Below are 14,497 nucleotides of genomic sequence, written 5' to 3'. Positions count from 1 at the left end.
AAGATATTTCATTCTCTTCTTAATACTTGCTAGATCATCAATATATGTCTTATCAAATTATTTATCTTTTAGGCATAAAAACAGACTTGTGCACTCGACAGTTTTAGACAAAAATCAAACTTCTTTCTACAGTGGTGATTGCTTATTTCATTAAAATCCTTTGAAATTACTATTGTACATCATTTCTCTCAAAAGATTAAATGCATAATTTTCATTCATTATAGATCTTAAATGCATTTAATCTCCATATTGCCATATGTTCTGTGATACAGGTTCAGCCTTCAATGACATTCTTTCATTGATAGTCATGAGGTTAAAAGCCCACAACTTCTATCCCAGACTGTAAAAACAAACACAGAAACAGAACCAACCAACACTCTCTTACCACTAAAATGAAGTATGAATGAGCGTGAGGGAGAAAGTGCCTTAGTGCACCACATAAGGAAGGTTCTGAAGTTAACCCAATAGCTCTATCTCCTACAAAGATGAGTAGTATTTAAACCGAGGCAACTGCTAGCCCCCATAAATCTTCTCAAAAAGATGTAATGGCTGAAAAGGCATAAAAACAGTTTCTAGATTCATCCTCTCAACAGGGTGCGTCTATTGAAATTTGCCTATCGGCCAGGGTATCCAATGTAGTATCACCGCCTCAAACATAAACAATTCTTGATGCACAAGGAAATGTTACACACACAAAGAATGAGTTGACGGAAACAAGAGTTTCGACCATTTTATGGTCAGATTCGATTGTTCAAGGTTCTTTAATGGACCAATTACCTTTACAGGTGTTTGGAGAGGATACTGATCCAATAGCCATATGTTAGTGGTTAGTGTCTACCTCCCCAGGCTTAAATCCCCTGGATGCATCTGCGGATAGTGGATCTGACATAGGTGCAGATCGGCAACTTGTTGATAATAATTCAGATATTACCTGATGAGTCACAATAAAATGTCTTCACATATATTAGGAGGGAACTTTGATCTTATGCTAATTCTTTGTATCATGTTTACCTTCCCAGAGTTCAAATCTGGAACCCTCAAAGGGAAACTAGCAACTTGTAGATTATGACTCAGATTCATCTAACGAGTCTAAAAAGGATGGGGATTTGCGAACTTCCATTGCACCACCTGTGACCTCCTTAAGGATGGATAAGGTGATTTTTCTTGCAGGTACAGCTAGATTTTGGAGCTATGAGAAGTGATATACTTGTGAGAATGAGTGTAAACGAGCGGGGAGAAGAGTGAAACACTTGTGAGGAACACGAAACAGAATCACACACTTACAGTGAGGAAGAAATAGAAACACCATATCCCATTCCCTATCCCTAAACACTGGTTCTTGATACTTCAGGTCTCGAATCTATTTATGTCTGGAACCTAACTCTTAGGGACCTAACATTTACAGATTGGATTAGAATGCTTCGGGACCTAACAAGTTGGGAGATAACAATTGGTAACAATTGGTGATCTCACAGTTGGGAGGTATAAAGAGTTGGGAATTGGTTAACATGATGATCAACAGTGAAGCTATTTCTGCAGCATTTAAAGGGATATGGTTGATCGGACTATGACTTGTTATTTCTTTTCCAACCAAGTAAAATATGAGAACTCCTTCAGATAACAGCATAAATTCATTCTCTAAGGGGGAGATAAAAGCTTATATAATAGTTTGGAGGATTCCTCAACTAAGGGGGAGAAAGAGCAGGGAGGAGGAAAAAGGTAAAGCACATGTACACTACACCATACCATTGTTGTTTTAACTATGAATCCTATTGTACGGGAGAGGTGGTAAACACAATGTGATTTCTTAGTGATCAGAAGAAGTGGTTTGATTCATCACTATTCTTTATAAGGGGAGAAGCTATTTTCCAAAAGGGGAGTACCATTGGTTTTTATATGCGGATCCTATTGTACGGAGAGGTGGTAAATGAAGGTGATCTCCTTTAAGCAGTTGATTCTCATAGGGGGAGAAGCAAGAGAGATATGCGCTTCTCTACAGGAAATGTTATTGTACAAAAGAAGCTGCAGATGATTACTTCAAGACTGAGAATTATTATTTGGCAGAGATTTGAAGAACCAAGGAAATGAAGATGAAACTACTTGAAGATCAGTTCAGTGCCAGAGGAACAAGCATCTTTCATTTTAGTTACTCAAGAAATCTGGAAATGCAGTATTTGATCCAGAAAACCATTAGCATTATTTACAAGTCCTGGTACTTTACTTTTTTAAGTTGTTAGTTGAGTTATCCTTTCTATCTAATTTGTTTGTTACTTTTAACAATCAAATAGGGGAGATTGTTGGTGAGACTGCCTAGCTGTGTTAACAGTTACGTAATAACTCAACACAAGAATAACATTAGAACAAGACAGGTTAATAATACTACGTCTACACAAGCATTTAGAAGAAATAAAGACAAGGCAAATACAACGAATCAGAAGATTAGAAGAAGACTTGAAGTCTGTTTACAGGTCACTGAAACAAGTTCATTAATATGATCATGCCTCGGTGAAGAATAAAGATTAAAGGCTTTCAAGGTTTCAGAAATGATGAAGATTCAGTGTATAAGTGCTACTAGAAGATTTCAGTGTATTAGCATTGATTGAAGATAGACAGTGTTCGAAACATAGGAATCTGAAGAATTGAAGACATGGTATATGCAGAGGTTAAAGAAGACAGCTGCAATCTTGAAGCTATACTCACTGACAAGAGTTCATTTATATGTTCAAGCGTCAGTGAAGAACAGTGAATGAAGTATTCAAGATTGTAGTAGCAATAAAGACATTGTCTAAAGTACCAGAAAGGATTCCAGTGAAAGTACAGTTGTTTATTGACAGTCAGTGTCTGAAGCAATAAAATTGTTGCAAGCTTAACAATTTAATCAAGGATATAATACAAAAACCTGAATCGGGGTTATTCGTCTGTGAACGTATAGCTAAGCGGCTCGAGGGACTGGCGAAACTCAAAGTTTAATTGTTAAATTAAATAAATTTATTTAATGGACTTCAATATAATTTATTTAATGAACTTAAAATGATTTATTTTATAAACTTTAAATAAGTTTATTTTATAAATCTAAATTAGTTTATTTAAATAAATTATATTTAAGTTTATTTTATAAATTAATTTAGTTACAATTTAAACTTAAATAAAAAAGAAAAAAAGGAAGAAAAAAGAAAATAGAAAATAGAAAAAGAAAAGAAGAAGAAATCAAAAAGAAAATAAAAAAACAGAAAAAGAAAGAAAAGAAAATAGAAATAGAAAAGAAAACAAAAAAAAGGAAAAAAAAGGAAAAAAACAAAATAAAAAAAGGGCAACCATAGATGGTCTCCATTTAGCAAGTAAAGGAAAGGTTTTTTTGTTTAATAAGGTCGCAGGTTAGACTACACCCTGTGCTCGTCGCAGGTTGAGTTTTGTTTCAATAAACTGAACCTGAAAAAAGAAGTCGCATGTTATCTTTTATAGTTTGTTAGTCACCGGTTGGTGTAGTAAAATATTTGGTCGCAGGTTACAGAATATACCCTCCTGATCTTAGCTCTCTCATCAGCCACACATTATTGATATACAAGTCTACACAACAGCAGAAGCATTCAAGATTTTTAGATTGGTTTTGTTCATCTTCTCTCCCAAGAGAGCCGGTGAAAATAGAAGAAAAGATTTTCAGAGCTTAACTTCTCACCGGAGTAACGTTATAATGCCCGATTTAACTATTGTATATTCATAGAGGCATTATAACCGTTACTCGGTAATTAAATCCGAGTACAAATAAAAGCTAGATCATTGTGTCAAATTTGATTTGTAAATCTTTGTAGAAGCTAGGAACTTTGTTGTTCTTAGATTGTAGCCGGTTAATTTTTACCGGAGTTTAGAAACACCCCTCGCGGATTTATATACGAATATATTATTTTCCCGAATATCTTGTGTTCCTCATTTTATTGTTCCAAACACTATTCCTCTCAAGAACACCAAACCACTAACCGAGCACTAAATTTTATATCCGTAAAAGATTCGAAATAATTTTTTAATTTAGTGATTATCGTATTCAACCCCCCTTCTACGATAATTCGGGACCTAACAGAACCAGTAATAGTGTTTATGAATATGATTGATTAGAATTAGCAAGAAAAGAAAGCTTAGTATATTATGTAGTCCTGCTGAGATAGTAAAATGTGTGAGCAAGATTAGGTATGAGCTAGCTTTACTTCCATATAAATGGCCTGTTCATAATATGTCTATATGTTTATACTCAAAAAGAGTAGTTATCTCCATTATATATATACATACATACATACATGTTGGAAACTCAATTAAGTTGGGTTGTATGAACAACTGGTAGAATATTATGTTAGCAAGAGGATGTTGAGAAATAAGTGATACAGAGAGATAAAGTTTATGAAGGAATTGTAAGGTTGAGAATTCAACTTGAGAACATTGAAAGTGAGATACTTGAAAGGTATCCTTATCTGATCCTTAGTGAGATTTTGAGGACAGAATCATATTAAGGGGGGAAGGATGTAACGACTGAGAAATTACGACTGTTTTATATTATAATAAATGTGTATTATGTGTTTTATTATATCATTAAATGTGTTTGGTCATTAAGTATAGATGTTATGTGCTATATGTGCTTCGTGTAGTTCGAGATATTTTCGGGTATTTATCGGGAATTTTATTGTAAGTTAAATACTTTTATATCAAAAGTTATACGGCCCAAACTTTGTTTTAATAGTTGATATTTCATATAAAATAATTGGCCTTATTTTGCCTAGTATGACTTATACCATATTGATATTCTGAACATCCAATTAATTTAGAAAATTTCTCGTTTCAAGAAAAATGACTTTTTCGGGCCTCTACGGGTGCTAACAAACCTCACACAAATTATTTTTTTTTTTTTATAAAATCGCGGGAGTTTCAAATATTTAATATTTTTATATTTTTGGATTATTCGTAATTTTTGGAAAATTTTGACATAATTTTTGTATTTATTGGATTAAAAATTATTCCCCGTTAATTATTAATTTTGGGCTAATTATTTTTGTTAAATGATATAATTAAGCCCTAAATAATTTTTGGGGGTATTATTTTTATAATTATAAATACCATTTACCTATTATTTATTTATTTTTTATTATATAAAAAATCAGAAAATATATTAAAAATCAGATATTCTCTCAAAATTAGGGATTAGGGTTCTTCATTGTTCTAAAGATTAATCAATGATTTTGCACTGATCTGGGAACCTAATCATATCATGTTTGTAGTTATTTTTAAGCTCTTGAGGAGTACAATCCAATTGTATCATGAAAAATCATCTCAGGTTAGTAATTTTTAAAATTCAATTTTGGGTTCATGGTTCGAATTGGGGGATTTTGATTCCAGGGTTATTGATTGATTTTGATGATGGGGATAGTTTCCTGATGTGATTTGCATTTGATTTATATATTTATTTGTATCGAATGATTCCTTTAAGTGTTAAGTCGAATTCATAGGTTTTTGAAATTTTTTAATTCGATTTTTTTAGGTTTAATTGTTAATTGTTAGAAGATATGGATATAAGGGTTAGATTCTACAGGTTTAGAGCTTTTATTCCCCATATGACTTGTTGATTTTAGTCTAGTTTTTGGTAAAATCAATTTTTTCGATTTGATCATCGGAAAATGTTTTCGATTTGATAGGAAACTGAACTCTGGGATCATATGAGTATCAGTTGGTGTTTCTGGAAATACGGGATTTTAAGGAATGGTTTGGCAATAATTCCTGATCAAAATGAGTTCGTTTGATGCATTTCAGGCCGGTTTTCCGGCGATCGGAACAACCACCGGTTTCTGGTTACCCAGATTCCGACGGACCTGTTCCCATGTTCTTTAGGGGACCGCCGTTTGATCCGTTTGGCTGGGAAAGAAAACCTGGAAAACTGTTTTTCCTATTTCTTTTTTTATTAATAATTCAAAAATCATTTATAAATTCTAAAATTTTATTTTTTAATTCAAAATTAATTTAGTTAATTATTTTAAATAATTAACTAAAATATTTTTGTTCCAGAAATTTTTTTCTTTATTATTTCCAAAAATCCAAAATTTGAGTTAATTATTTATAATTCATTTTAAATAATTATTTATGGATTTAATTAATTGATTAATTCAATTAATTAATTAATTTTAACTATAAATAGTTAGATAAAATGTAATTATTTATATTTAAGATAAATAATGATTTAAAAATCATTTTGAGCTTTTAAATTTTTTTAAAGGTATTTAAAAATTCAACTAATATTATTATTAATTGAATTATTCTTATTTTATTCATAATAAATGGACCGTTCGTCCGTTTAATACGAAACGAATGCGTCTAAACTCGGAAAAATATTCGGCTTTTATTAAAAATACTTCGGAGACATAAAATCTTTTGTTTCGAAAGGTCGCTTGATTTTGTACACGTTTCTGAGTCGCGTATTTATCAAAAGATCGTATTTCGACTCGATTTCAGTTTTAAACGTACCGAGTCGAATATTTAACGAACTGAATCATATGTTACATGAATTATGTGATATGTGCCTTATGTGTTTATGTGTTATATGAATTATAAGTCCACGTGTCTTTTAAACATTATGTGATTAAAATATCATCCTTATCTGTTATTATCGGCGGGTAGACGATAAGGATGAGCATATAGACTAGACAAATTACATATTGTCGGTTAATTGAAATGGTATCTTTTTATGATTGATACACCTAGTTCGAGGCATTCAAAGACAAACAGTGATAGTAAAAGGAAAGCCTGATTATGTGTGGTCAATGATACGAATGGATGCAGAGCAGAGATGGACATAAAATGGGGATTAACAAATAAGGATCTGATACAGAAGTACCAGAGTTGAGTTATATGGTAGATGCTTAAAATTTAGAAAGCGGATCAACTGAGGCAAGTATTTCTTCCATATTCTAAACTCAGAATAGTTAATTGTTCTATATTTCGCTGCAATTACTTTTAATTATGCAAGTACCTTTTTGTTCTTGTTCATCATTATTATTGATTGATCTCTTGAGCAAATACTTATTATTCCGGGTTACTTGCGAACCCAGAATCAGGATGGTTTAACCAAAATTGGTTTTTATTAAAATACACTACGGACTGGATGGTTACGATAGGGCCTGGGATGGACTGGACCCTAAGGGCCGGAAATGGACCGGACCCCTGATATTGGGCCATGGTGTCTGGGTACCCGAATGGATCTATACAGGGAGGTATAGATCTGTACTGTATCCAGACTGATCAGCAGGGTATGGGTGTGAACGTTGATTTAGTGTCCAGTCTAATTTATTGTTAATCGCCACTAACGACATTCCTTCTTAGAAAGTTTTATGATTACAAAACCAAGCAAATAATTGATTCAGGAGATGAATCAGTGAAAGGTTCCTTGGTCTTTTATAAAGAAATATGATTTACGATGAAAGGCTAATAAAGGCCGATGTTTTATTTGTTCAAATATTTAAACGAACAAGGATGTTTATAAAATAATTTTGAAAATTTATTTCCAGCGATTTATTTTGATACAGATATCTGGAAACTAAACTATGATACTTATTGGGCAATTTTGGCTCACTCATGCTTTGTTAGTCCTTATTCTTTCAGTATAACATGAGGATAAAAGTAAATAGCTCACGATAGGCAGCAATAATGGAAAGATCCCAGCTGCAGGAAGTTGGAAATGTCAAGGTGATATAGACGAGGAAGTTGGTAAAGAAGTAATAATACATTAATTAGTTGTTATAAAAAAATTAGATGTTTAGATTCTTGTTTCATACCATAACTTATAAACGATCCGGAATTAAGGGGTTATCTATAAATTTATTTTAATATACATGTTTATATTATTTAAAGTTGTTAGGTGACACCCAATCCTGACCCCAGATTTGGGGATGTTACACCAGAGATCTTGCAGCATTGTCCTTGTAACTTCAATTAAAGTTCTATTTTTCCTTTCAACCACACCATTTTGTTGAGGTGTCCTTGCAGCTGAAAACTCTTGAATAATGTCTTTTTCTTTGCAAATTCACTTAGAATTGCATTCCTGAATTCTGTGCCATTATCACTTCTCAATCTTTTGACATAATTTTGATCTTTATCCTGGTTCTGAATTTTCTTTATGTTGTCAATGATGATGTATGGAGTTTCATCTTTTGAATGCATAAATTCCACCCCAATTGTACCTTGAGTAGTCATCCACCATCATCAAAGCATACTTCTTTATGGATACAGATGTGATATTTACAGGTCCAAACAAGTCCATGTGGATAAGCTGTAGTGGAGCATTTATGGAGTTTACAACTTTGCTTTTGTGACTGGAGTTCTTCATTTTGCCTTTTTAACAAGCTTCATAAACTTCATTTTGAGCACTTCCAAAGCTGACATATATCACTAATTCTCTTTTCACCAGAGCATTAATTGCTTTGTAGTTCAAGTGAGAAAGCTTCTTGTGCCTGAGTTTACTTTGTTCACTAGATTCCTTGGTGTAGAAGTAGCATATTCTATCCTTGTTTTCTAAGTTCATGTCTGCAACAAACAATCTTCCCTTCCTTACTCCTTTCAGAGCAACTTCACCAGTTTTCTTGCTTATGATTGAGCAATCTTTTTTGTCAAATAAGTTTAAAACCTTTGTATGTAAATTGAATGACATTGAGAAGATTCACTTCAAGGCCTGCAACCAGTGGTACATCTTTAATGATAATATTTCATAGTGAATCCCCTACTGCTGCCTCCAAAGGTCACCAAATGATTAGCCATCTCCTCAAACTGTGATAGCATGGCTCTATCACCTGTCATGTGTCTGGAACATCCACTGTCAATGATCCATATGACTTTATTTTTCTTGTCCTGCACACAATGAGTTTTAAGTGTGTTTAGCTAGCCAAGCAGTGTTGGGCCCTTTCTTCTATTGATAGTGTTTGCAGAAGTAGAACTTGAACATTCAAAAGAAACAACATTCTTAATTTGATCAGCATTTTCTTCTTTGACCATTGATCTAAAATTACTCCCTTTAGATCCTTTCTCAGCTTATGACAACTGGTCATAACTTTCATATTGCATAGAATGTAGTCAAACTTATCACAGAAAGAGTAGGGGTCATTTGTCTGTTCCTCTTTGTATTTGCAAGCTCCATACTTCGGCTAACCAACAACCTTTTTACAAAGGTAAGTTAGATGATTTGTTGAGCCATATTTTTTACACTACTTTCTGGGAGCATATGCAACATAGGCATAATTGTTGCTTTTATTGACACCTATCTTTCCAATTCTGTTCTTTTTCTTCTTTCCAGTATATCAATCTTGATCTTATTTGTTGGTGTCTTGACAGTTGAACTCGTTGTAGGCTTCTTCTCACATTTAGTATTGAGAGTGGATTTTGCATTCTCTTTTTCTTTATCTTCATATATAATTTTCTACTTGATGACAAGCTCCACTTCACTAAAATTCACCTTCTTTGTTCACACTTTCCTTTCCCTTGCTACCATCACTTTTATTGTGAGAACCAACAATGTCATAGTCTAAACCAATAGATATGTTAGCACGTGGCTTGTTCTTCTCATGATACCGACCAACTAGTTGAGATGCATTTTTTAATGAGTTGAGCTTCAGTTCATTATTCTCAACTTTTTCTCTCAACACGGCTTTTATTTCCTCTGCACACTTCAACTTGTTCTTGAGGCATTCATTTTCTTTTCTAACTGCTTCTAGACTAACAAGCTACAGTTCTAGCTCTTATTTTTCAATCTCAAGTTTTTCATTTACTTTTGATAGTCTACTCACTTTCTCAGTAGTTGTCACCATGCTTTTATGAATGTGGAACATTTCTACACTCATCTTCTAAATAGTTTCCTTATATTGTATATCATTTAAATCAATGGTGGTTAGGATAGGTACCTCAGACTTAGATGCAGATGATCTCCTCCTAATTCCATGAGAGCATAGTTTCAATAATCTTCACCATCATCTTAATCATCTGTATCATCCCAACTTTTTCCTCCAGTAATATAAGCTTTTCCCTGTTATTTTCTCTAAAGTTCTTCATACTTTGCTAAACGCTCCAAATAAGCCTTATCTTTCTTCACCTCCTTTGTCTTCCTGCATTCTCTGGAAACGTGACCAAGTTTATCACAATTTTAGCATCTAATCTTTGATCTGTCCATAGATCCTGACTTGTAGCCACCTATTCCAGTTGTATTTGTCTGAGTCATTCCTTTCCAGTTGTTGTTGTAGGATGTTTGGCCTTTACCCTTGAAATATCTAGGCTTTTTGACTCTAATGTTTGAAAATTTCCTTGTTAGATAAGCCATAGACTGGTCCTTTTCATCCAGTTCGTCAAGAGTATTGTACTCATCCTCTTCCAACTCCAGATTGACTTGTTTTTGAGGTTCCTTGTTTTTCTGCTCGACAGTTTGAATAACTTGAGTCTGTGGTTCAATTTCATCTTCAATCATTTTCTTGTCATTTTCTATCAAGGCACTTGATACATCCATAACATGCCATTGATTCACTTTCAATGACTTTCTTTGTATCATTTCCAGCTCATAGGTTTTGAGAGTACCATACAAAACCTACAAAGTTAATCTCCCTATATCTCTTCCTTCTCTTATTGCAGAGATCTTTTGTTCCAAGTGGTCAGGATGAGTGAGCAAGAATTTCAGGTTAACTTCTTCAGCATCATAGTACTTGTCATAAAGCTGCAAATTATTTATCAGTTTATTGAATCTCTCAAAGTCCTCATTAATTCCTTCACTACGCCATAGATGACCTATTGTTACATTTCAGCAGGGGCGTTACCTTAGAATATGTTACTATATGTATGAATTTTTCATCCTATCACAACACCAACACTTGGGCTGTTACCAAAACTATAAAACTATGTTGCCATAGTTTAGTAAGGTGTTAGGCAGAGCAACACACGCTACTATGTTGCTATAGACTATGAAAAAATAAATTTTAAATTTAAACCAAAAATAAAATTTATATTTAAAATAATTGAATTGGATAAAGTAATTCAATGATTTATCTCAGAAAGTAAAAGTATATCGAATCATGATAAATGTACATTTCATAATCGTTAAAATAGTTTATTTAAATTTTAGATGTAAAGAATAAATTTCAAGAATTTGTGTGATAAATTTAAATAATTTTAAATAAATGATTAAAATAATTATTTTCCACAAATTAAAGCCTTTAATAGCTTTATATTTTTATAAAATAATGAAATTAATAGTTTTAATGTAATAGTTGTAGATAATAACAACACCCTAATAGTTTTAAATTCTTACAAATTAATTAATTATAATAATTATAAAGAGTGTAATTTAAAATTTTTACAAAATTGATAGATTTAAAATGAATAAATTTTACTTGGTATCAAAAAAAAATATTGAAAGATTCAAAAAACAAAATTGGACTGGAGGGCAGGCTAAATATTGGGTTGACCGGCTAAACTTTTGCCAAGAAAGGCAAATAAAATTTTTGGACATGGCAAAAAACAAAAGGGGAAAATGAATCAGGGTCAAAACTCAATACACTTCACTCAGTCTCACTTATCTGTTTTCCACCGTCAGCCTATTTCTCCTCTCTAAACACAAGCTATATTAAAAGGTCGAAAGATATTTCGACAACAGATTAGAGTGGGATTTAAAAGTTTTGGGTTTAATTAGGTTTCAAGCCGGATTTGGATTCAATTAGAGTTGGAAAAATGATTTAGGTTCGATTTCAAGTTATTCTTGTGTTCGATTTTAAAGTAACGACCTTTCTCCTAGCTTTAATCACTCTATCTCTCCCTTTATCACTTATGCCATACAACAGTGGCAAAACAAAAGGCTCCTAAGGTTTCATAGGAGAAGAAAGAAACAGTTGCCAAGAAGCCTAGGGCTCATCCTCCTTATTCTGATGTAAATCCACATAAGTTTCAAGAGTTATAAATACAAATGTTTTTTTTATTGTGGAATTGAATTGTTTTAATTTATTGTACTGATTTGTTTTATTGGTTCGCATATGATTAGGGAGGCAATTGTAATGCTCAAGGAACGAAGAGGCTCGAGCTAATACACAATTACAAAGTTCATCGAGGACAATCAAAATGACTTATCTCCGCTCTTTAAGAAACACATTAGTCTTCAATTAAAGCATCTTGTAGCTTCCAGAAGTTTAACTAAGATCAAATCATCATTCAAGCTATAGCAGTTAGAGTAGTGGTGGTAGTCGTGTTGGGGTTTCCCGAAGATTTGAGTATTCCCTGTCTCCGATGTCAGTTGAAATGCATGTGCTTAAGGCTTTCTGTTCTCTTCTTCGTAGTGTTGGTCACTGTATTACCTTCTTGTGCTTCATGGCAAGACTTGATGGTGAGCATATGTAAGGAATATGTTGTGTACTTGATGATAAGATTAACAAAACACCTTAGTAGATTCAACTTAGTGAATTTTGTAGCTCTCGACGGATGATCTAATTATTCCCGACGGATGAACTTTATAGTCCCGATGGATGATAATTTGACATCCATCGAGAGTGTAGCTTATGTAACAAATAAGTATTGTAGCACATTTCTGAAAGCAATAATGTGTAGATTATGTAGGAGTATATAAGTCATGATGACTACTAGTTGATATACAGAATAGGGTGACTAATTGTAAATATTAGGTGTCTTGTAATTCTGTATAAATGAAATGGAGTCAAGTGACAGAAAAGGTCCCCGACGTATGGTTCACAAAGTATCCCGATGGATGATCAACAAAGCTCTTTACAGATAATCATCAAGACTCCCGACGAATGACAAATAATTCCCGAAGGATGATCAAATTCAAATAGTTGTTGACAGTGACAACACAGTCACATGCGTTGGGTGTTTGCAAAAGGAATGTGGTAACCTGTTAAGCAAGATTTTGAGAACTAAGAAGCATTACCATTTCCATGCAATTGTGAAGATATTCAAAGATGCTGGAATAGAGTAGTGAAGTATCATTGAGTTAGACTAGATATATTTTGTTTTATTATCTTGTCTTATAGTCATGTAAACTTGGTGATATATATAAACCAAGTGTAACAAGTAGAAGAATGAACTAAGCAAATACTTTTTCTCAGAGAAACATATCAAGCTGTATTTGTAAGGATTTCTCTGTAGTTTTGTTTGTTTAACTTGTAAAGCAGCTTTGAGTTATTCAAAAGCTTCATAGAGTTCTCAAATTTATATTATCTCTGGTGGATACTTTCAAATCCACCAGAAAGTTTTAAAAGCTTGTGTTTTTATTACTTAGTATTTTGATTCCTACTACTCTTTTATTCCGCACCATTGCAAATCAAATACTGTTATATGTATTAAGTTAGAACTATTTTAAAATCTTGAAAGAAAAGTAGCCAGAATTATATTCAACCCCCTTTCTGTAATTTTTGTTATATTGTTAGGGAATAACAATTGGTATCAGAGCAAGCTCTTGAAGAACAAAGAGTATAAAGATCACAACAAACAACAAGATGAACGAAAAGGATGTTGGAGTGAAGATCCCATTTCTCGACAAAGATAATTTTCACCACTGGAAGGTGAAGATGCACCTACATCTTCTTTCCCAAGATGAGGCCTATCTGGATTGCATAGAGAGAGGTCCTCATGTACCTATGAGAGCTACAACTGGCAATGAACCATCTGTTCCAAAACCTAGGCATGAATGGTCAGATCCTGATATTCAGCAAGTCAGGAAGGATAAGAAAGCCATGAACATTTTGTTCAATGGTGTTGATGGTGATATGTTTGACAACATCATTAACTGTAAAACAGCCAAAGAGGTTTGGGACACAATACAGATTATCTGTGATGGTACTGAGTAAGTAAAGGAGAACAAGATGCAGCTACTGATTCAGCAATATGAGCATTTTCACTGTGAAGAAAGTGAGTCACTCACTGATATATTTAGTAGATTTCAAAAGCTACCGAATGCTCTGAAGCTGCATGGAAGAGTCTATCAAATAAAAGATTCTAACCTCAAATTCCTTAGATCTCTAAAGGAGTGGAAGCCAATGACAGTCTCATTGAGAAATTCACAAGATTACAAGGAGTTCACCTTGGAGAGACTGTATGGCATCCTGAAAACCTATGAGCTTGAAATAGAGCAAGATAAAAGGATGGAGAAAAGAAAATAAAGGAGGGTCCATAGCACTGGTTACTGAGTTAGTAAAAGAGAAAGAGATGAATGTAGAAGTTGTTGAGTCTACTTCAAAGGTCTGTGAAAGCAAGGGTAAAAGGATGGTAGCTGAAAATGAAGATCAATTGAGCCAAGATGACATGGATGAAATTGATGAACATCAAGAATTTCTATCCAGGAGATTTTCCAAGCTCAAATTCAAGAAGAATTTTGGAGCAGACAAGCCAAACAGAAACATGGTTGATAAATCAAAATTTAAGTGTTTTAAATGTGCTTGGCCGATCATTTTGCCACTGAATGTAGAAAGCCTTATTCCAACAAAAAGAAGTT

This window comes from Apium graveolens, chromosome 11 (assembly GCF_009905375.1).
Source record: "Apium graveolens cultivar Ventura chromosome 11, ASM990537v1, whole genome shotgun sequence".
NCBI classification, from domain to species: domain Eukaryota; kingdom Viridiplantae; phylum Streptophyta; class Magnoliopsida; order Apiales; family Apiaceae; genus Apium; species Apium graveolens.
The sequence above is the reverse complement of the archived record's forward strand: the minus strand, read 5'-3'. Positions refer to the sequence as shown.